The sequence below is a fragment of the Halichoerus grypus genome, chromosome 4 (assembly GCF_964656455.1).
Source record: "Halichoerus grypus chromosome 4, mHalGry1.hap1.1, whole genome shotgun sequence".
NCBI classification, from domain to species: Eukaryota; Metazoa; Chordata; class Mammalia; order Carnivora; family Phocidae; genus Halichoerus; species Halichoerus grypus.
The window spans coordinates 64,873,320-64,897,738 of NC_135715.1; the positions used below are offsets into that span (position 1 = coordinate 64,873,320).

The 24,419-nt window shown below is 40.0% G+C and overlaps 1 long non-coding RNA gene across 3 annotated transcripts in view; it reads left to right on the top strand.

Moving 5' to 3' along the window:
• The window catches only part of LOC118534914 (uncharacterized), a 107,617-nt gene that overhangs the window by 72,965 nt on the left and 10,233 nt on the right, over window positions 1-24,419 (top strand). Inside the window, exon 1 of one of the 3 annotated variants that reach the window (XR_004916959.2) lies at window positions 22,512-22,655. The exons of the other annotated variants lie outside the window; for them this stretch is intronic. This is a non-coding gene — a long non-coding RNA (uncharacterized LOC118534914). Of the gene's footprint in view, window positions 1-22,511; window positions 22,656-24,419 lie in introns of those variants that run through there. 3 annotated transcript variants of the gene reach the window in all.

A 24,419-nucleotide genomic window follows, 5' to 3' on the forward strand; every position in this document is an offset into this window, starting at 1 on the left:
GGCAAGATCTTATTCCTTTTGATGGCTGCATAATATTCCATTGTATATATATACCACATCTTCTTTATCCATTCATCTGTTGATGGACATCTTGGCTCTTTCCACAGTTTGGCTATTGTGGACATTGCTGCTACAAACATCGGGGTGCACGTAGCCTTTCGGGTCCCTACTTTTGTATCTTTGGGGTAAATACCCAGTAGTGCAATTGCTGGATCATATGGTAGCTCTATTTTCAACTTTTTGAGGAACCTCCATACTGTTTTCCAGAGTGGCTGCACCAGCTTGCATTCCCACCAACAGTGTAGGAGGGTTCCCCTTTCTCCGCACCCCCGCCAACATCTGTCATTTCCTGACTTGTTAATTTTAGCCATTCTGACTGGTGTGAGGTGGTATCTCATTGAGGTTTTAATTTGGATTTCCCTGATGCCGAGCGATATTGAACACTTTTTCATGTGTCTGTTGGCCATTTGGATGTCTTCTTTGGAAAAATGTCTGTTCATGTCTTCTGCCCATTTCTTGATGGGATTCTTTGTTCTTTGGGTGTTGAGTTTGATGAGTTCTTTATAGATTTTGGATACTAGCCCTTTATCTGATATGTCATTTCCAAATATCTTCTCCCATTCTGTCAGTTGTCTTTTGGTTTTGTTGACTGTTTCCTTTGCTTTGCAAAAGCTTTTTATCTTGATGAAGTCCCAATAGTTCATTTTTGCCCTTGCTTCCTTTGCCTTTGGCAATGTTTCTAGGAAGAAGTTGCTGCGGCTGAGGTCGAAGAGGTTGCTGCCTGTGTTCTCCTTTAGGATTTTGATGGACTCCTGTCTCACATTGAGGTCTTTCAACCATTTGGAGTCTATTTTTGTGTGTGGTGTAAGGAAATGGTCCAGTTTCATTCTTCTGCATGTGGCTGTCCAATTTTCCCAACACCATTTGTTGAAGAGACTGTCTTTTTTCCATTGGACATTCTTTCCTGCTTTGTCAAAGATTAGTTGACCATATAGTTGAGGGTCCATTTCTGGGCTCTCTATTCTGTTCCATTGATCTATGTGTCTGTTTTTGTGCCAGTACCATACTGTCTTGATGATGACAGCTTTGTAGTAGAGCTGGAAGTCTGGAATTGTGATGCCGCCAGCTTTGCTTTTCTTTTTCAACATTCCTCTGGCTATGCGGGGTCTTTTCTGGTTCCATACAAATTTTAGCATTATTTGTTCCATTTCTTTAAAGAAAGTAGATGGTATTTTGATGGGGATTGCACTGAATGTGTAGATTGCTCTAGGTAGGATTGACATCTTCACAATATTTGTTCTTCCAATCCATGAGCATGGAACGTTTTTCCATTTCTTTGTGTCTTCCTCAATTTCTTTCATGAGTATTTTATAGTTTTCTGAGTACAGATCCTTTGCCTCTTTGGTTAGATTTATTCCTAGGTATCGTATGGTTTTGGGTGCAATTGTAAATGGGATCGACTCCTTAATTTCTCTTTCTTCTGACTTGTTGTTGGTGTATAGGAATGCCACTGACTTCTGTGCATTGATTTTATATCCTGCCACTTTACTGAATTCCTGTATGAGTTCTAGCAGTTTTGGGGTGGAGTCTTTGGGATTTTCCACATAAAGTATCATATCATCTGCAAAGAGTGAGAGTTTGACTTCTTCTTTGCCGATTTGGATGCCTTTGATTTCTTTTTGTTGTCTGATTGCTGTGGCTAGGACTTCCAATACTATGTTGAATAGCAGTGGTGATAGTGGACATCCCTGCCGCGTTCCTGACCTTAGGGGGAAAGCTCTCCGTTTTTCCCCATTGAGAATGATATTCGCTGTAGGTTTTTCATAGATGGCTTTTATGATATTGAGGTATGTACCCTCTATCCCTATACTCTGAAGAGTTTTGATCAAGAAAGGATGCTGTACTTTGTCAAATGCTTTTTCTGCATCTATTGAGAGGATCATATGATTCTTGTTCTTTCTTTTGTTAATGTATTGTATCACGTTGATTGATTTGCGAATGTTGAACCAACCTTGCAGCCCAGGGATAAATCCCACTTGGTCGTGGTGAATAATCCTTTTAATGTACTGTTGGATCCTATTGGCTAGTATTTTGGTGAGAATTTTTGCATCCATGTTCATCAGGGATATTGGTCTGTAATTCTCCTTTTTGATGGGGTCTTTGTCTGGTTTTGGGATCAAGGTAATGCTGGCCTCATAAAATGAGTTTGGAAGTTTTCCTTCCATTTCTATTTTTTGGAACAGTTTCAGAAGGATGGGTATTAATTCTTCTTTAAATGTTTGGTAGAATTCCCCTGGGAAGCCATCTGGCCCTGGGCTTTTGTTTGTTGGGAGATTTTTGATGACTGCTTCTATTTCCTTAGTGGTTATAGGTCTGTTCAGGTTTTCTATTTCTTCCTGGTTCAGTTTTGGTAGTTCATACATCTCTAGGAATGCATCCATTACTTCCAGGTTATCTAATTTGCTGGCATAGAGTTGCTCATAATATGTTCTTATAATTGTTTGTATTTCTTTGGTGTTGGTTGTGATCTCTCCTCTTCCATTCATGATTTTGTTGATTTGGGTCATTTCTCTTTTCTTTTTGATAAGTCTGGCCAGGGGCTTATCAATCTTGTTAATTCTTTCAAAGAACCAGCTTCTAGTTTCGTTGATCTGTTCTACTGTTCTTTTGGTTTCTATTTCATTGATTTCTGCTCTGATCTTTATTATTTCTCTTCTCCTGCTGGGTTTAGGCTTTATTTGCTGTTCTTTCTCCAGCTCCTTTAGGTGTAGGGTTAGGTTGTGTACTTGAGACCTTTCTTGTTTCTTGAGAAAGGCTTGTATTGCTATATACTTTCCTCTTAGGACTGCCTTTGCTGTATCCCAAAGATTTTGAATAGTTGTGTTTTCATTTTCATTGGTTTCCATGAATTTTTTTAATTCTTCTTTAATTTCCTGGTTGACCCATTCATTCTTCAGTAGGATGCTCTTTAGCCTCCATGTATTGGAGTTCTTTCCGACTTTCCTCTTGTGATTGAGTTCTAGTTTCAAAGCATTGTGGTCTGAAAATAGGCAGGGGATGATCCCAATCTTCTGGTACCGGTTGAGACCTGATTTATGACCTAGGATGTGATCTATTCTGGAGAATGTTCCATGGGCACTAGAGAAGAATGTGTATTCCGTTGCTTTGGGATGGAATGTTCTGAATATGTCTGTGAAGTCCATTTGTTCCAGTGTGTCATTTAAAGTCTTTATTTCCTTGTTGATCTTTTGCTTAGACGATCTGTCCATTTCAGTGAGGGGGGTGTTAAAGTCCCCCACTATTATTGTATTGTTGTCGATGTGTTTCTTTGCTTTTGTTATTAATTGCCTTATATAATTGGCTGCTCCCATGTTAGGGGCATAGATATTTACAATTGTTAGATCTTCTTGTCGGATAGACCCTTTAAGTAGGATATAGTGTCCTTCTTCATCTCTTATTACAGTCCTTGGTTTAAAATCTAATTTGTCTGATATAAGGATTGCCACCCCAGCTTTCTTTTGGTGTCCATTAGCATGGTAAATGGTTTTCCACCCCCTCACTTTCAATCTGGGGGTGTCTTTGGATCTAAAATGAGTCTCTTGCAGACAGCATATCGATGGGTCTTGTTTTTTAATCCAATCTGATAGCCTGTGTCTTTTGATTGGGGCATTTAGCCCATTTACATTCAGGGTAACTATTGAAAGATAGGAATTCAGTGCCATTGTATTGCCTGTAAAGTGAGTGTTACTGTATATTGTTTGTGTTCCTTTCTGGTCTATGTTGCTTTTAGGCTCTCTCTTTGCTTAGAGGACCCCTTTCAATATTTGTTGTAGGGCTGGTTTTGTGTTTGCAAATTCCTTTAGTTTTTGTTTGTCCTGGAAGCTTTTTATCTCTCCTTCAATTTTCAATGACAGCCTAGCTGGATATAGTCTTCTTGGCTGCATATTTTTCTCATTTAGTGCTCTGAATATGTCCTGCCAGTCCTTTCTGGCCTGCCAGGTCTCTGTGGATAAGTCTGTTGCCAATCTAATGGTTCTACCATTGTAGGTTACATCTCTCTTCTCCCGAGCTGCTTTCAGGATTTTCTCTTTGTCTCTCAGACTCGTAAGTTTTACTATTAGATGTCGGGGTGTTGACCTATTTTTATTGATTTTGAGAGGGGTTCTCTGTGCTTCCTGGATTTTGATGCCTGTTTCCTTCCCCAAATTAGGGAAGTTCTCTGCTATAATTTGCTCCATTATACCTTCTGCCCCTCTCTCTCTTTCTTCTTCTTCTGGGATCCCAATTATTCTAATGTTGTTTCGTCTTATGGTATCGTTTATCTCTCGAATTCTGCCCTCGTGATCCAGTAGTTGTTTATCTCTCTTTTTCTCAGCTTCTTTATTTTCCATCATTTGGTCTTCTATCTCACTGATTCTTTCTTCTGCCTCATTTATCCTAGCAGTTAGTGCCCCCATATTTGATTGCACCTCATTGATAGCCTTTTTGATTTCTACTTGGTTAGATTTTAGTTCTTTTACTTCTCCAGAAAGGGTTTCTCTAATAACTTCCATGTTTTTTTCAAGCCCAGCTAGTATCTTTAAAGTGATGATTCTGAACTCTAGATCTGACATCGTACTAATGTCCGTATTGAGTAGGTCCCTGGCAGTCGGTACTACCTCTTGTTCTTTTTGTTGAGGTGATTTTTTCCGTCTTGTCATTTTGTGCAGAGGAGAATAGATTAATGAGAGAACAAAATGCTAGCAGGGTAACAACGTCCCCAGAAAATATACTCTAAACAAATCAGAAAAGACCTGAAGCAGTGGGAAAAGAAAGGGAAAGAGAGAAAAAAGAAAAGGAAAGAAAAAAAGAAAAAAGAAAAAGATAAAGATAAAAACAAAGAAAAAGATAAAGATAAAAACAAACAAAAGCAGAACAAAACAAAACAAAACAAAAACAGAATGTGATCAAATATGATTAGGCTGGATTATAGATCAGTGCCACACACTAGATTTTGGGTGTATTTTGGTCTGTTAAAAGAAAGTCCCTCCCAAAATTTTGAAGAAAGAAAAACTTATATATGTACAAAAATAAGGGTTGATACGATGAAGGGATGGAATATGACTGTAAAGATGGAAATTATAAAAAATTTTAAAAAAGGATTTGATAAGTTGTTTGAAAAAAGAAAGAAGAGGATTAAAAAAAAAAAAGAAAGAAAAAAGGGAGAGAATGTGATCAGGCAGGGGAGTAGAAAAAAACCATACACTAGAGATTTAGAGTATATTTTGATCTGTTAGAAGAAACTATCTCAAGATTTTAAAGAGAGAACAACTTATATATATATGCCAAAAATATGGGTAACTACTATGAAGGGATAGAATATGACTTTAAAAATGAAAAATAAAAATGTTTTTTTTTTAAAAAAGGGATTGATAAGATGTTGGTTGAAAAAGGGAAAAAGAAAAATTCAAAAAAAAAAAGAAAAAAAGACAGTTAAAAAAAATAATTAACTTTGAAAGACTAAAGAATCATGGTAAAAAAGCCATGGATTCTATGTGCAGTATTCCCCTAGCGCTGGAGTTCTGCCGTTCTCATTGATCGGTAAACTTGGTCTTGGCTGGCTGTTCTCGCTGATCTTCTGGGGGAGGGGCCTGTTGCCGTGGTTCCCAAATGTCTTTGCCAGAGGCAAAATTGCCCCGCCCTTGCCGGTCCGGGCTAAGTAATCTGCTCGGGTTTGCTCTCCGGAGCTTTTGTTCCCTGCAAGCTTTCCGTACAGCTTTGGAGGCGGAGAGTGAAAATGGCGGCCTCCCAGTCTCCGCCCCGGCGGAGCCGAGAACTCGGGGTCCCGCTCCTCAGCGAGCCCCCAGAGAAAAGCAGTCAGTCACTCCCGTCTCCCCGGTCTCCGGCCACACTCCGCGCTCACCCGGCCTGTGACGGCGCCTTTCTATCTGGCACCCGACCCCGAGTGGAGTCTCCAAACCCAGCAGATCCCCGCGGTGCGCTCCCGCACCTCTCCTCCCGGGGGAAGAAGGTGAGTCTCCCCGGATCTGCCGCTTGTTGGGTCCCTGCTGGAGGAGCAGTGGCCCGACTGTGCCGCGGATCACGGTTTATAGCAACCCCGAGCTGAGAGCCCGCGCCTGGGCTCCGTCTCTGCAGCCGGCTTCCCTGCTCCGATACCTGGGAGCTCTGCAGCACTCAGGCACCCCCGGTCTTCCTGTGACCCCGAGGGTCCTGAGACCACACTGTCCCGCGAGGGTTCCACCCCCCACTTCGCCACCAGAGTGACGTCCCTCAGCGGAGCCGACTTCTAAAAGTTCCGATTTTGTGCTCCGTGGCTCTATCACTTGCCAGAAGCGGCCGACGGAGGCCCCTCCCCCGCCGTCTATCCTCCCGAATAACGCCTCGGATTCACTTCTCCGCACGTCCTACCTTCCAGAAAATGGTCGCTTTTCTGTTCAGAGAGTTGTTGCTATTCTTTTCTTCGATCTCCTGTTGAGTTTGTAGGTGTTCAGAATGGTTTGATCCCTATCCAGCTGAATTCCTGAGAGGAGACGAAATCCAGGTCTCCTACTCCTCCGCCATCTTGCTCCGCCCCCTGGAGAAATGTATTTTTTAAAATGGACAGCTTATTGTAAGAAAATAAGACTTACTTTCTTACTTTCTTACTTTCTCTCTTGAGAAGAGAGAAGTTTCTAGGCAAAAGCTGTCCCCCATCATCCCCAGGGAAGCCAAGAAGAAGTCAGGTATTTTTCTGTAATTTTATTTGAAGGCAAGGTGCCTCAGTTGGCATCTGAGCTGCATTTCTATTTTTCTATAATTAGCAGAGTAACTAATTGACTATTAAAAATAGTCAAATAGAAAATATTCTGAAATCTTCTTCAGCAAGTGGTATTTTAGAATCTGAAAGATACTTGCCAAATGCAGTAGATGTGGTTTTGAAGTTTTACATAAATTAAAATTTTGTAAATTAAATCACAAATGTCAATTTTCATGATTAGAATTGAAGTGTTACCTTAATTTTTAAATGATCTTTAATTAGCAGTGGTTACTAACTTAGCCACTCTGCTCATTAATTATTAATCTCTCACAACTCTATCTCTATTTTAGTTGTAAACAAATATTTTAATCTATCCAAAGTGATGTTGTCTAAAATAATACTTCCATAATCTTTTAGTAAAGCCAAGAGATCTTTATAATGGAAATTAAACCCTTTATTTTATCTGCTTTGTAATTTAGATGTCAAAATATTAGATTTATATAGTAATTACTTTGCTCAAAACCTTTAATGGGACCATCATTGCCTAGATTTGCCTAAATTTAATCAACTTCTTAATCCCACCACTTTCCTATAGACCCTCCTATTCAACCATACCTAGTGTTCTCATGTTCCCCCACTCCTCAATTTGCCATACACACTATTCTCTTTCTACAGCCAGAGACACTTTCCCATATCTTCTCTGAACAAATCTTTTTCTTTCTTATAGATCCATCTCAGCTTTTCTCTTGATACTGACCGTTTCAGCTTCAGGTTGGATATTCCCTCCCTTAATCTCACAAGGCAGCTATCATCTGGACCTCAGTCATGCTACCATGAAGTGCTTTTTGGCAATTTGTATTCATGTCATTAATAAAGCTACTCACTCTACAGATATTCACTGAGCCCCCACTATGTACCACATAGTGGTGTTAGGGCTGAGGGTAGAGGGGTGAGCAAGATCATTTATCTTCATGGACTTTGCAGTCTATCTGGAGAGATAATCATTAAATGACACCAGTTAAAAAAAATCTTACAAATATCTATATATAATAACAATTATGAAGATGCAATGAAGTAATGCACAGGGTGCTAGATATGAAGGATCTTGTCTTAGAGAGATGGGGAATAACCCCAACCCTCGTCCCCTACTCTGATAAAGTGGTGTTAAACTGACAGTGACAGATTGGAGTTTGCCAGGTCAGAGGTCTGGGAAAGCTATTGAAGGTAAAAGCAATGGCCTGGGCAAAGGTCTAGAGGCAGGAAAGAGCTAGTGATAGGAAGAAGTTGTAAACTCCCTGATGACATTTCCCATCCCTTAAATCTCTTTGTGTCCTACCACTATGCCCTTCTCTGTTCATAGTGGGTTCTTACTTGCCATTAACATAGTGATGTTGGTTACACTGGCATTTCTTGATCTGGGAATCAGGATCTAATTTTCTATTCTGGTCATTTTTTTTATCCCTGGGAATAAAGAGATATGATAATTTTTTTAAAACCCACCCTTTCATCTCTTGACCAGCCACTATTCAGCACAGCAATGGAATTTCTTGAGAATCCAAGCCCAAAGTAATTACTTCATCATATGAAAGCCTAATTATGGTGTATAAATAGATTTCACTTAACAGTTTTAAGAGAAGAAAGTACACTATTTGCAAATGGTTACCAAATAGGACATATTTTCTTTATTCACCAAACTTTAGCAACAGTATTGTTTTAAAAGGAAGTGAGGAAAAATACTGAGATTCTTTTGGAGGTGCACAATATGTTCTTTCTGATAGTGATTGTACTAGAAAGAGAGTCCATATTTATTTGTATTTTCTAAGGCCATCTATAGGAAGAGGTAGTGTTCAGTTAAAAAAAAAAAAAAAAACCACGAAGCGCCAAAATACTACTACTGTATGCTTACTGCTGTTACAATTTATTTATTCCATTATAATTTGTTCTTTGAAGTGATTACTTAAATACTTTTATATTGAGTGGCTCAGGAAAAGAAATTCTTCCCAGTTTTATAATCAGAGTTCTCACTCAGTCACCCATATTACACTGGACTTCTTGACATGTTTCTTAAACTCTTTGATAACTGCTCTGGGCAGTTAAATAAGAAACTTCCACAATCTCAAAGCAAGGCATCATTTTCTCTTGCCAGTTTCAATAAGGTTCACTCAGGTAAGAAATCTTTTCAGTTTCTTTGTGCCTTCTGAGAAAGAATTCCTAATTCATGTTGAAAACTTTAAATGGATCGCTTAGATGGTTTTACTCATGGAGAAGGAAGCCTTTGATGGATCCAAACAAGAGCTTTTTCTCAAGACATATGAGTTCAGGTGTCACAGCCAAGAGTGATAATGAATGGGCTGTGACAGTTTACAGGGTGATGAGTGCTTTAGGAAGCATAGGAAGGAGCAACAGTTTTACTTGGGGGTCAAAGAGGACTTCAAAGAGGAAGCAACATTAAGTTAAATTTTGGAAGATAAAGTTCATCAGGTGTACAAAGTAGATGAGGGCTGCCCCAAGCAAAGAGAACAGAGGCACAGAAATCTGAAAGAAGTGCTTTAAAAATTGCAATTGTTTGGAAAGGCAGGAGTTCAGAGTACATGTGGGGTAGGGTAGAGTGGGGTAGAAGGTAAGGATGGGAAGGAGCCAGGTCATGAAGGACCTCATTCTTACAAAGGAATCTAAATGTGATCCCTCAGATAATGGGATTCACCAGTCAGGGGAATAATGCTCCTGCACACATTTTAGAAACATCACTTAGAGTCAGATTGACTGGAGGAGAACAAGACTGAAGGCATGGAAACTAACTAGAAGAATATTGTAATAGTCCATAATGGAGATGACAGGGACATGAATGAAATAGTGGAAGTGGCAGGAAAAGAATAGAAAATATTAGGAAGGTTTTTGAGAAGTAAACCATAATGTGGCAATTGATTAGATACAGGACATGGGGAAGAAGGAGAAGTCTAGAATGGCATTTTTATCCACTTTGTCTTTGATGTGATTTTGCATCCCTGTTTCTTAAAATCCTCCATTAGCTTATTAACATGTATTGAGGGTCTATTATGTGCCAGGTGTCATACCAAACATGGAAGATACAAATTCATTTATTTAACAAATATTTCATGGGCACCTGCTCTATGTCAAGCACTGTTCTAGACTCTCAGAATCTAACAATGAAGGAAACTGACAAAATCTTTTGAGACAAGCAAAAAAAAAAAAAAATACACAAACAAAATGGAGAAATAAATGTTTCTCTTTATTAACTTGACTGGCAGCAGGGGAGATGCCTTCTAAAGCAGCTGCTTTGAAGTAACCAAGCAGGGACAGAATTTTATATTGTTAGAAGGAGTCAATCTATGAAGAGGTAACAGAAATTCTGACAATAAAAACCAGAGCACAGTTTCAAGCATCTTGGCATTCAAATGTTAGCAAAACAGGGTATTAGTGATATATGTGGGCACATGCAAGAACAAAAGGACTCCAGCAATTTCCCTCAGAAAGGTGTAAGTGGTTATTTCTTAATAACGTAACCATAACATAAAGCCAGCTAGAAGGGAAAAGCCATCCATGAGACCAGGGAAATTCAAAAGAGTTTTACAAAATATAGACTTTCAAATTCTTGCTTTCGTGCAATTTACCTCTAGTGCATAAATAGATGATAAAATAAGTCAGTACATTATATAGTTTGTTAGAATGTGATAAGTGTTACTGAGGGAAATATAAAGCAGGGAATGCAAATAGGAAACCTGTGTGTGTGTGTGTGTGTGTGTGTGTGTGTGTGTGTGTGTGTGTGTGTGTGTATTAAGTGGGCTGATCAGGGAAGAACCCACTGAGACAGTGACAGATGCAAATAAGAAAGTGTGCCTATCTTCAAGAAGCTCAGTGTCAGGGCGCCTGGGTGGCTCAGTCATTAGGCGTCTGCCTTCAGCTCAGGTTGTGATCTCAGGGTCCTGGGATTGAGCCCCGCATCGGGCTCCCTGCTTGGCGGGAAGCCTGCTTCTCCCTCTCCCACTCCCCCTGCTTGTGTTCCCTCTCTCGCTATGTCTCTCTCTGTCAAATAAATAAATAAAATCTTAAAAAAAAAGAAGCTCAGTGTCCTGGACAAGTCAGACAAGTGCTGTACCATTGTAAGACCTTCTGTATTAGGGGAATGCATGCATTGGTATGGGAGCTCATGCACTGGACACCTAACCCAGTTGGGATGTGGGGGGATGGTTAAGGAAAGCATCTCAGATGAGGTACCACCAACCTGAAAAGTGGAGCTAGAGTGAGTTGAGTAAGACAAAGGATATGAAAGATTTCAGTCCAGGAAAAGGAAGCATCATATGCCAAGGAGTAAAGGTATGATGGTTTGGAACTTTCAGGGAACTTCCAGTAGCTTAGTATAATTGGAGAAAAGGGTATGTGTGGAGGAGTAACAGTGATGAGGAAGGAAGGACTGGACCATGGATGGAGTTGAACATCACAACAAGGCATCTGGATTTCAAACTGAAGGCAATACACACAGGCCTGTGTGTATGTGTATGTATAATCACTGAAAGATTTTAAGGGTTGAAAGGATTTTAGGCAAACAAGTATTTGTTTTTAGATCAGGCTAATGGTTATGTTAAAGATGGATTAGAAGAAACTAGGGAGGAAAAGAATACTATGGAGTTAGGGAGACCAATTTAGAGGTCATCAGTAAATTCAGGCAAGAAATGAGGAATGTCTTAAGAAGTTAGAAGCAGTGGTAATAGGTAATAGGAGGCAAATCCAGGAGCTATTTAGATGATTTCTGTTGACAGCTCAGACTTTCAGGCCTAAACTCTATCTTCCCAACCTTCACCTCAGGTGCCCAAGGCTAGAAGCCCAGACAAACTCTTCCACCTCAAAACCACAGACTTGATGAATTGGTCTCCCTGTCTGTGATGTTACTCATGTAGCTGCTCAGGAACCACTGCCTCCTGTAGTTTATGGTATAGATCATTCCATTGAGCATGTACTGTGTGCAAGCACTGTGCAGAAGGATAGGAAAATGAGTAAAACGTAGTACTCACCCTCTGGAAGTTGAGTAGGAGGGCGAGACAGATGGGCGAGCTGATAAACTCCATAAAGTATATTATGGCAAGGGTATAAGACACTGACTAATGGAAAGTAGGTGCTCAGTAAATATTTGTGACTTCACAAAAAAAAAAATGTGCTGTTAGGATATGAAGGAAAGGTGCCAAACTCTGCTTGGGGAAGCTAGAGAAGGCTTCACAGAGAGAAAGACATTTGAACTTGGTCTTGAAGAATGAATATGTGGTTGCCAGGCAGTGTAGGATGGCATTCAATTAAGACATGCATAGTCAGCTATGAAATTATTTTTCTTTTTAGAAATCTAGTTTCAGTCCACAACTATACTCTGTTACCTAAATTCAGCCTTCTGATTAGTCAGGAAGGAAATGATTTCATTCTGAAGGCAGAGACATAAATAATCACAGAAAACCAAAAATATAAATGCTATTTATTCTGGTTCTTTTGTTAATATATAATTAACATTTAAAATAAAAATTCAGGGGGGAGCTAATTCTAATATTTGAAATGATTGAGGAAATAGATTGAGGAGAGTCTAGGGAAGGCCTATGTCTTCTTTAAGTATCTGATGAACAGGACTCTAAGAATTCAACCAAGAATCCCAAGTTCCATTTCATTCCACATCAGCCATGTCTTTCCTAAATGAGTCAAAAGTATTAAAACAGGCACTAAATGTCGGTAGCCCTGAAAGGGTGCCATCTGAAGTAATGGAAATTCTTGCAGGCAACATGACCACAGGAATTGAGCCCAGGCTAGCAAATGACATAAAAGAGTTGGGGATGACCAAGGCTTAAAGTTTCCACAGCCATAAGCTCCCACATAATTTCTTCTCTTTAGCTTCTTATCACACTTAAAATAGGGCACAAATTCCAAACCAACAGTACTTTTCTGAAAAAACAGTGAAAACCAGCCAGAGGCAAACATTTCATTTTGGTTAAAATTGAATGCAGTTCTAAATGCTTCTCTTTGACTGAACCAGTTATAGATTTGCATTTGCTAAAGATACAATGTGAGAATTGGGTTTGTAGTAAGAATGCTAGTAACTGGTTCTCCAGCTGCTGACATTTAGCCAGAGATAAACCATTGTGACCTCAGAGCTAAAGGACAGGTACATACTCTACAGTCAAGGCCTCAGTAAGTATTTAGGTCTCCTACTTGCTTTGCCCTTTCCTAGATTATGTAGGGAATCAGAAAGAAATTTAAGATGTATTTCCAAAGAGGCCCCAACAAAGAACAATTAAGTATACTATCTCCTTCCCAAATACTACCTAGTCTTGACTTTGTTTGCCACTGGCAGGAAGGGTGCCCAACTGGGACTGGAAGAGTTAGAGAACACTCTGGAAGGTGTAGTGCTTACCCTGGCCTTGGAGGGGCGGAAAAGGAGTTGGGAGGGGGTTGGAGGGGAAAAGAAGGCATTCCAACTGGTATGGAAATGGCGACAGGACAGCATAGGCATGGGTCAAAGATGAGAATGGCCCTGAATAGAAAGGAGATGGTTATGTTCAAGAGGAGGGTGCCTTGGAGTGCAGGAGTGTAAGTAGTATAAATATAAGTAGGAATGGAGCCAAAATCTGAAGCTGCACAAGGAATTAAGACTTAATGTAGCAGACAATAGGAGCCATTGTAGGTTCTTCAACAGGGCCTCAGCATGGTAAATTATGCATGTGTTTGGAAGATTGATCTGGCAGCATAGTAGAGAATAAACGAGACATGGAAGAAAGCAGTTTGCAGATTGTAGCAGTTTTTGAAATTATTGTAGTTATTCAATTCCAGTTGATCATGTGGTAACAATGAGAATGGGGAGGAAAAGGAAATTAGTTTATTACCTCTCATTATCCAGATATCACTCCTTGAAAACATTGGTGGGGGGGGGGGGGAATTGGAGAAAATTGGTGTTTCATTAGGAATCTCAGAATAATTAAAAAAGTTTATCCTCTGGGGCGCCTGGGTGGCTCAGTCGGTTAAGCGACTGCCTTCGGCTCAGGTCATGATCCTGGAGTCCCGGGATCGAGTCCCGCATCGGGCTCCCTGCTCGGCAGGGAGTCTGCTTCTCCCTCTGACCCTCCCCCTCTCATGTGCTCTCTGTCTCTCATTCTCTCTCTCGCAAATAAATAAATAAAAATCTTTAAAAAAAAAAAAAAAAAAAAAAAAAAAAAAAGTTTATCCTCTGAACATTTGGGAAGACAACACGATTTTCCAGTGTTCCATAACCTGCGTCGTTTAAAAATGTCTGGCTTTGCATTCCTGTCAGTGGAAGCCTAGACAGGGAGCATAGAAGCCAGTACGTGTGGAATGCAGACTTTCCAAGTCAGAGAAGAGGGAAATGAGGTAGCTGGCGTTTCTGTGACAGAGAGCTACGTCTTGCAGAATCTGCTCTTACCTGGGGCTGGACTCCCAGTGCTGTCTCAGATGGCACTTGTAGGACATGAATAGAACAGGTAAACCCTGCTAAGCAATATCTAAATTTTCTACAGGTTTACATTTCTTTTGACATAGCCATAGGATTTTAAGCCCATTGTATGGTTATATTTTTTAAAGAGTTTCTTAACATCTTTTCTTCCTATGGCTCTGTCCTTACTCATTGGATAAACACCAAGTTAGAAGAACAAATTTCCACATTTCATTCTTATTTTTATGCATCTCATCTTTTTTTTATCCATGAATATATCCTATATTATAGCAGCATGAGAATCTTCATCATATTTTAAAATAACTTAATTTCTATAATGCTCAATAATCTATTTCCTTTTTCAAGCATAGTATTAAACTATCAACAGTGAAAGGCTTGTGCCATTTATGGTGAAGAATCAAGAGAAGGTCATTTTAGCATGCCTACTACAAAATTGTCATTGATTACCAAAATTCAACTTCCATTGCTGGCTTCATTTATTTATTTATTTATTTATGGGAGAGAGAGAGAATGAGAACAAGCAGGGGGAGCAGCAGGCAGAGGGAGTAGCAGGCTCCCCGCTGAGCAAGGAGCCCGATGGGGACTCGATCCCAGGGCCCTGGGATCCTGACCTGAGCCAAAGGCAGACACTCAACTGACTGAGCCACTCAGGTGTCCCTGATAGAAATTTTTTTAGTATATGTGCTGCCGAAGCAAGCACTGATAGAAATTTTTTAAAATAAAATTTTCTAACTGAAATTAAGGAACACTGATGACCTATATTTTGATAACACCCTTAATATAATTTCTTTCCTTTTTCCACAAACATTTGAGTGTCTCCTCTATTCAAGCAACATGCTTATTGGTGATGCCAGCTTCAAAGGAAGAGGTGACGTCCCTCTTGTACAGGGCTGATCTCAGTCATCTGCACTTGATCTCATTTCCTCCCATTTTCTCTGGGGTCCTTCAAGGATTAATTAATTAAATCCTTCATTCAGTCATTAAACAAACATTTCTGAGACTCTATACACAGCCCTCTGCTAGGTTTGGAGTGTGCCACCCATTGGGAGAAAACTGTGTTGGAGGAGGTCATCGAGAGGAGGATGTGACCTTTGGTTGCCTGAGAGTTGGACCCAGGTAATCAGAGGACCCCAGTGTCTTCATCTGTCCTTGGGGTGTGCATTCCACCTGCCTTCCCCACACTAGATGCTGCCTCAGGGACACAGCCTTAAGATAGTAAGGTATTGTTGAGACCATCTGGACGGTACATGACTGAACCCAGCTAAGGCCTCTGTATAAACTTCTAGCAGGCAGATGTGGAGATCTCCTCATCTTGCAGCCTCCAGGACAAGACTCCTATGTTCCCTTACTTACTTCTTATTGCTTATGAAAGCTGCTACCTACCAGTCTGGAATGGTCTGCCTCTTTCTTTGGTCTTTCCTTGACCTCCCTGCATGGGGGCCAGTTTGTAAACCAATAAATTATCTGCTTTCTGGTCCATCTTCTGCCCCTCCATCTCAGCAGACTCCTCCTCAGCCTACAACTCAACCAGCCTCCCCCACCCCCCCACCCCGCCCCATATGAGACATAAACATCTATGCAGCCCTCCTTGGACATCTGCTTCTACTTTGTAGTCCTTGTTCCATGACACTGTGTTCTCCTGTTCCTTTTTTTGCATTTCAGACAATTCCATCTTAGCCTTTTTGGTGAATTCCTCTTCTTTCTTAAGTGGTGTTTTTGTTGTTGTTGTTGTGTTGTTTTGTTTTTAAACCCAAAGTTTAGTCCTCAGCCTTTTCTCTGCTGGATTTGTACCTAATCCCTAAGGATCTCATTCATGCCTTCAGCCCTGAATTCCCCTGAACTCCAGACCCATATTTCTAGCTGTCTTCTCAGAACAGAGACATCAAAATGGGGATCTCCAAATTCTTAAGGTCTAACCATGCAAATCTCCTTCCCACACTCTTATTTCTTATCATCCATTGGGTTACACAGGCCTGCCTCCTTCTGTAGCTTGTACAGTTCTTATCACCTTGCTCTTCAGCAAGTTCCCACCAAGATAATCTTGGAAAGCAGATCTCACTGAACATCTCTTTCTGTGACAGACAGAGCTAATAATCCCAACCACATGGAGTTATCATGAAGATTAAATGAAATTATATATAACATTTTATATAGTTCCTGGCCCATAGCTGATACTCAGCAAATGTTTGTTTCTTCTTTTTCTTTTTTCCTCTCCTTCTCCTCTTCTCCTCATCACACTGTGAGCAACCTGAGGATCGGGTCTACACCTATGTAATTATTTAGTGAATCATAGAACCTATATAACAAGGACCTAAAAAATAGACCCTCTAAATCTGTGTTTAAAAATCTTTGAGGCTAGGTTACCTGGGTGGTACATCTGCCTTCAGCTCAGGTCATAATCCCAGGATCCTGGGATCAAATCCCACATGGGGTTCCCCGCTCAGTGGGGAGTCTGCTTCTCCCTCTGCCCCTCCTCCCCCACTCATGCTTGCTTGCTCTCTCTCTGACACACAAACATAAATAAATAAAATCTTAAAATAAAAATCTTTGAGGCTGCCAATCTTTTAGCCTTTTGTATTCCTACTTTCAGAAGTACAAAGAAGTACAAATTTAGGATAAATTCTATACAGTTGTTGCAGTAAATATTCATTAAGGTTTTTATGTAGGGTGTGTTTTCACATGTATTGGGAACAGACCACCTGTATAACCTCTATTAGTGCATTTAGAACACAATGTGCAGCCCACATTTCTAACATTCACCAGAGTTCGCAATCTGCCCATTGTGCGAGCCAAAGTATTTCTTATCCTTAATTTTAATGGAGTCTTATATTTTCATCAATTTGCATTACTTCAGATGCCAAGGTATAAATTATTTTTGGTAAAATATTTTCCTGTTGGGGGAAAAAAGCACTGAGCACTAAGAGCATAGTTCCCTCATGAGCAATTATTTGTTGTATTTTAGTATACACTATGACAATGTGGACAAGTGCGGCTGAATTGTGACCTCATGCTGAGAAAAAATAATGATTCTAGATACCTGCAGCTCATAAGCAGATATTTTCTGATTCTGCAGAGATCTGTCTATTCAGTGTTTTCCTAATTTAATTGTGTGGTGTGTAGTGGTTAATTATGTTCATCTTCTTTGAGCAAACAGGTCTACTAGCTTAAGAAGCCAGGTTGTAAGCTGGTGAGTCACAGAGCTTCCTTTGACAAAGAGAAAGTAGGTCCAAAAGAGAATTAGCGACAGTTGGGGGCACACACAGTCAATAGCGAGGGCATGGAGTGAAGTGTTTAATAGTTCTCTAGCCTCAAAAGAAGCTAAAAGGAATAGGTCCAAAGCCTTGGGTAGCTTACAGGTCAGAAGTGCTGAAACACTGAGAAAGGCTACCCTGAGCTTTATGCAGTTAAATGATTTGGAAAAGCCATTTAAACTTAGACTTTTTTTCTTGTTTTCACTTGTTTTATGAGGTATTGTGTAGCTTATAAAAAAAACATGTAGAAGTAAATTGTATTTGGTTTTGTTACTCTAAATTCAGTATTGAAATATTAATGTGCATGAGGAAAATTTAATTCTGTTTTTCTTAGATTATCACTTGTTTATTTGTGGACCCTTGATTGAAGGTATCTTATATGCTAGGCCCAGGGCTGTGAGGATAAACTGCAGCTTTGCCTGCAAGGAGCTCCACGTATCATGTGTGAGAGGAGACACATGAACCAACACAGTGATGAGTGCTGTGTATTCCAACAAGGGAAGGTATAAAACCTATAGGAGATGCCTGACCCCTCCTGGGAGGGTCACAGAAGACCCCTGGAGGAACTGACATCTAAGTGAAAAGGTAAAGGATATCTATATCTATCTATCTGACTGACATCAGGGATAGGGAGAGGAATTGGTGTTTCCAGACGTAAGGAGCAGCATGTGCAACGATCTAGGGAAGAGAGAGAAAAGAAAGAGACAGAGAGATTGATCAATTGAGATTGAGATTGCAAGTCCTTCCTTCCTTCCATATTCAGGTGGGTAGAACACGTGGGCAGGACTGAGTGGGAGGACCCAGAGAGAAGGCTGGGATAGTAAGATATAAGGAACGGAAGGCCTTATCTCTTATCCCATGCCTGAAGGCCTTATAACCAGTAGAGAAAATTTATCTTTATTCTGAGTTTAATGGAAAGTCACTTAAGAATGGTAAATGATGGATTAGATTTGCATTTTCTTAAGAGTACTTTAGCTGCAGATTGTAGAATGGATTGAAGGGGAATGAGAGTGGAAGTTGGAAGACCCAGTGGGGAAAAGTAGCCTGAAAGAAAACATGGAATTAAGGGAGAAGTGGCTGAATTCTAGAACCTATAGGCCTGATGGTCAGGATTTTGTGACTGAGTGCCAGTGAGGCAGTAGGAAGAGTCAGCATGGTAGAGACAAGAGATGGGACAGGTTGGGGGGCATTGGCAGGAAGATGAGGAGTTTAGTTTTAGATTGCTGAGTTTAGGTCAGGAGAAAGTTGGATTATAGGTTGGCTGAGAGTCATCAGCAAGAAAATGGAAATGAATTCCATGTGAGTAGGTATAAGTACATAAAATGAAAAGAAAAAAGACCAATGGCAAATATCTGGGGGATACTGATATTTAAAAGAAGAGTCAAAAAAAAAAAAAAAAAAAAGATGCAGAGAAAGGTATTGGAAAACAGTGGCCAGAGGAATACCTGGGGAAAAAGGGGTTATAAAGCAAGGGGATGAGAGAGTTTTGAGGTGGGGATGTTCAACAGTGTGTCTCATGCTGCAGGGAATTCAGACGATGGAGCAACTGAGACATGTCTGCTGGATTTCACAACAAAAAAGTTGGTGACTGTCAAAGAGCACAACAATTTCAGTCAAAGGTGTATGTGTATGCAAAAACCAAACTGTGGTAGATTGAGGAGTGAATAAAGCCAAGAAAGGGGAGGCAACTCTTTCATAAAGTCTAGATGGCAAGAGGAGGAGAGAGAGTGAGAGCTGAGATCCCCATTGCTGCCTTGGACAACTTGCATTAACTCACTCAAGTGCCTTCCTAAGGACCAGCTTTTATCGACTGGATAATTTCCCTCCACAACTGCTCTGCCTCTTCATGGCAAACTTGGTCTCCCCCTACCTCCTGAGTTATGCTCCCAAGGTCTCATCATTTTTCCTACCTGCTCTCTCCTTCCCAAGTTAAATTAGGACAAGGGAGGCCCATCCAGAGAATAACAGTGTATTATAAGGAAATGAGCACTTTTAAAAATGCTACTCTTCATAGATGATGACATTCTTTGGCTAAGCTATTGTGTCAAATCTGAGATACTGAATGTGGCATTAATGTAGGAAGAAAGAGTGTTATTAAGATCATATTTTAGTTATATTTTAGAACAGAAGTAGTACTAAGAGTAAGACAAAGCCATTCCATCACCAAAGCAAATCTGATCATTCTAAATTTTTTTATCTTGAGATAGTGAGCTCTGTCACAAATGATTGGAGCGTGCATACTGATTTCATAAGTCAATTTTTTCCATCAATGCTTTCTCATGTCAGTGTAATTGTAAATCAAATCCTATGGAGAAGCTTTTTGTAGATTGGGGCATAAATGTCCCCTTGGACCTTAGTTCTGCTGGGATTACAAGTCAGGACAGTTGTAAGTAGCCCAGGGTGTAGGAGAACAAGCTAGCAGATGTTGCTGATTCTGAGCACAAGGTAGACAAGTCACTAAGTGAGAGGGCTATTTGTCCCTGGGAAAAGTTGAAGAAGCCAGTGGAATCCACGGAGGAGAGGAAACTTTGTAGTTAATGAAGGATAGCATCAGAAGGAAGGGGGAGAGAGGATGTGGTAGAACACATTATTCTCACAAATTGGAGGGAACCCAAACCAGAAGGCAGCAAAATCTCTAAAGGGGAAAAGGAATTCAGGCAGAACTGTGGATTTCATTCAGCCTTGTAAACATAAATTGTCTGCATGGTCACTGAAGCAAAGAGTACAAATAAGCTTGAAATACTTTGATATTTATATGGAATGACTGATTGAGAGCTGTAATAGTACAGACAGAAAGAAAAGTTTAAAGTTCCAAAAATGCCAGGTTTATTGAACCGAATAGGATCCTTTTTCCTGTTCCACAATTTATTGGGTTCTTTGGCTTATTCCTACTTTCCTCGTGTCCTCATGAACATTTTCTTGGCATATGGTATGCCCTGCTTTATCAAACTATTTCTCAATTCAAAAACTCAGTGATCCAAGCAGTGGTTACATATCTTTCAGTCTGACTTCTTTCCGCTCACTTTTCTAAGCAAGAGAATATTTGTTATAGTTTCCATGATGAAATAGAACATTGGAAAGATCCTTAGAAGCTCTCCAATTCAAGTAGTTTCCATCAAGTTTTTAGATGGTGCCCGTGAAATCACTGTGGATCAGTTTTCCTCACAGGTTTAAGGGCTCTAAAGCTGTTCTTCTGGGAGTATAGGGAATTGGTTACTGCGTGGTTGGTCTGTCTTTCACTCCCTCATTCATTCTACAAATGTTACTAAGCCATCCTATGTGCCAAGAACTGGGGAAAAAAATAAAGTTTTAAGGTTTGCAAAGTACTTTCAAATATATTATTATTCCAACTTTAAAATAGATGTGTGAGGGGCACCTGGGTGGCTCAGTCGGTTAAGCGTCTGCCTGCGGCTCAGGTCATGGTCCCAGGGTCCCGGGATCGAGCCCCGCATCGGGCTCCCTGCTCAATGGGAAGCCTGCTTCTCCCTCTCCCACTCCCCCTGCTTGTGTTTCCTCTCTTGCTGTGTCTCTCTGTCAAATAAATAAATAAAATCTTTAAAAATAAAATAAAAAATAAAATAAAATAAAATAAATAAATGTGTGAAGCATATGATCATGTCATTCCCCTGCTTATGAACGCTCAGCAGCAATCCCCAGCTATAGGATAATGCCTGAATGTGTCATTAGGTTTAAGCCCTGGCTGTCTGGGACTGTCTCGCACCAGTCCCTGGAAGAGCCATAACTAGCAATTTTGTTGTCCCAGGGTCATCAGTAGGAGGTTTACTCTCAGATCCTCAGAGATGGAGGTGTATGGGGTAAGATGGAAAGGAGTAACCTCCTCACATAAACTCTTTGTCCTTGATCTTGGATTTCAGGTTCCCTGTCTCCACTGTAAAAGTGCCCCAGAGGGTATCTAGCTACAGGTTCTGAGGTGCTGTTCACACACCAGGACACCAAGAATTAAGATGTCACACCAGGAATGGAAGGCTGAGACATTTTGAAAGGTGGTCTTTTGGTGGTCTCTCTTCATGCCTGTGTTTATGTGCTAATGACGTGGAACACTATACAGTTCCCCAGACTTGCTAATAAGCCCTCTCAGACCTCCATGCCTTTGGACTTGGTGTTGTTACTGGAATGCTTTCTTCAGCACCCATACATATAGCAAACAGCTGGCTTAAGCATCCTCCACTTGGGAACAGACTTCCTTTTGACTTCCATTAGAGCTAGTTTTATAGCTAGTAAATCCTAATAGCAGTTTGTTCCCACTTCTAGTCATTTAGCTGAGGCTGGGTTGGCATTACACCAAAGTGTGCATTTATTTCTATTAAGTGAAAATAATCACCAAAACATTTGAAATTGGATAGCAAAAGCAAATGGTTAATATTATTTTTAACTTGCCAACCAGTTGTTTTCATACATATATCCTTTGTGTGAGTAAGCAGGGCACATAGACCACATCAGTAGATGGAAGACAGAGCAAGAAGTCAATTCAATGTGTAAGAAATCTTTTTTTTTTTTTTTTTTTCTGTTCTCCCCTCCGCCCCACATAAATCTATGAAAGCTTTGTTTGGTTTATAGGTTTATGTTGGCTGACTCTGAGTGATTGAAATAATAGAGGTTCAATAACCATTTTTACTCTGTAATCTTGAGATGATCATCCTTTGGGTTATAATTTAATTTGGGGGAAGAAGGGCACAAAAAAGTTGCTCTTTGCAACTCAAATAGCATCTTCTCAGAAAAATCTCCCTTTCTACCCCTGTCTAAACTTTCAGTCACATTTAATTCTTTCTATCCCCTTTTCCTACTTTATTTTTTCTCCTATTCACTTAAATTATCAAACCTACTATCTATTTTACTTATTTATCTTGTTATTGTCTGTCCTTCACTACAATGTAAACTTCTTGAAAGATTTTTGTGCTTTGTTTACTCTTGGATCCCAAGAGCAAAAAACAATGCCTGGTATATATAATGGGTGCTCAATAAATGTTTGTTTAATGAATGAACACCTTGTCTTTTCATCAGAAATGAATCTGCTGCAAGAAGGGGTTCCCTGTGCATCTTGCATATATGTCCCCATGCTCCCAGGCTGTCCACGGGGCTGAGATGTCTTTGTGTCCACACTCCAGAAGCAGGCCCTTGCTCAGTATGCACAGGTTCAGCCTCAGGCATGTCAGTGACAAAGGGGGCTGTGTGGAACCTGGGTCCATAGGTAAGAGAGCAATAACTTATGCTCTTTTCTCCATTTCAGTAAGTACATGTTTATACTGGTCTGGGGCGTACTATAAAGTTTAAACCCTTGGTTATTTATTTATTCCTCAACCTGCCTTTGTGAGTAAACATTTTCCCAATTTCTATTAAAAGTGACTATTTCTGAATGAAAGGAAGAGAGGAGTAAAGCATAATAATGAGGTTGTAGAACTTAAAGCCTGATTTCTTTTTAGTTGAAGCCCTGATTCTGCCACTCGCTAACTTTGTGACCTTCCTCAGTTTCCTTATCTGTAAAATGGGAATAATAATGCTACCTACCTCGTGGAGTGCTATGAGTGAATACATAAAGCACTTAAAAGATTGTCTGACACACAATGATTCTGTAAGTGTTTGGCAATTAATACTGTTTATTATTATTCCTGCTTGAATAATGGTCTTGAGCTAAACAAATTTACTTTTATTACTAGTGGTAAATATGTTTAGATACTTTTAACGTTATTGCAACTGATATTATAGTAAATGAATTTGGCATTTTATTAACCAGTATTCCCTCTGGACTGGAATTTATGCATGTAGACCACAAAAATGATGTTTATAATGATATGTCTGGGTCACTGGGAGATCTTGAATTATCTTCTGAATTATCAGGGTTACTACAGCTCTGGGGTTGAGTGAATTTTATTATAAAAAGAAATTAGAAGCTACTTTTGTTAAATGTAGTAATCTAGAAGTAGCAATGTGCAAAAATGCTTCAATAAGTTTATATTCTTGAATGCAAGGGATAAGTAGTACAAAGACTACTCCAAATATAAGGAAATAAAGACAGTTTGGAAACCAACAATATGCTGTGCAGCCAAGCAGCTCATACTGGGAGTCCAGAAGTGCTGGTTAATTGGGCCAACACTGGATGATTTGGGCAAATATACAGAGGCCTCAGTGTTGCTTGCCACATCCCAATCTGACTTTCCTAAATCATTCATTTGATTGTAACCCCAAATCCCTCCAGCATATTTATGATGCTTCATAAATCAAATGGTGCTCACCAGCAGTCTTGGTTCTTGATCTGTCTCTCCACCATTATTGCTTTCATTATGACACATTACACTGTCCCTAACATGCACAGTCCTTGGGAAGGGAATAGGCTGAAATAAGTAAATACTGCTGTTGAGGGAAACAGCTGTGTGAGTTCTTCCCTTCATGGGTCTTCACTGAGGTCATGGGAGACTCAGATAGGGGGTAGGTAAAAGCAGAACAGTAGAGGTTGAATAAAGAAGAATGGAAGAGGGATTAAATTCATGGAGGCAAGGAAGAGTAGATGGTAAGCAGAAAAAAATGGGAAAATTTGAACCTTCAGGGGCCAAAAGTTCTAAATGATGTTTGCTTCATGTTTGCATATACAATATTAGTTACCACGTAATAAGCAGTGTAGTGTTAGACAGTTTACATACAGTTTCTACTTAATCCTCCACAACCTATAAGGAAATAACTGTTCTCTTTAGGTTACTAAAATCTGGAGGCTCAGAGAGGTTGCCTGTGGTCACAGAGGTAATATTTAGAGCTTAGGGATTTGAACAAAGGTCTGTCTGAATCCACACCCTGTGTCCTCTGGCACGTAGACTTAGTTAAATAGGGCAGGCAGGTAATTGAGGAGAAACTATTCAAAAATGTCAACCATTCACAAGAGGCTAGAATCATGAGGGAGAAGCCATAAAGTGCATAAAAAATGATAGCTTTTTTGGGAATGGAATTTTTAAAGGAGCAAAAT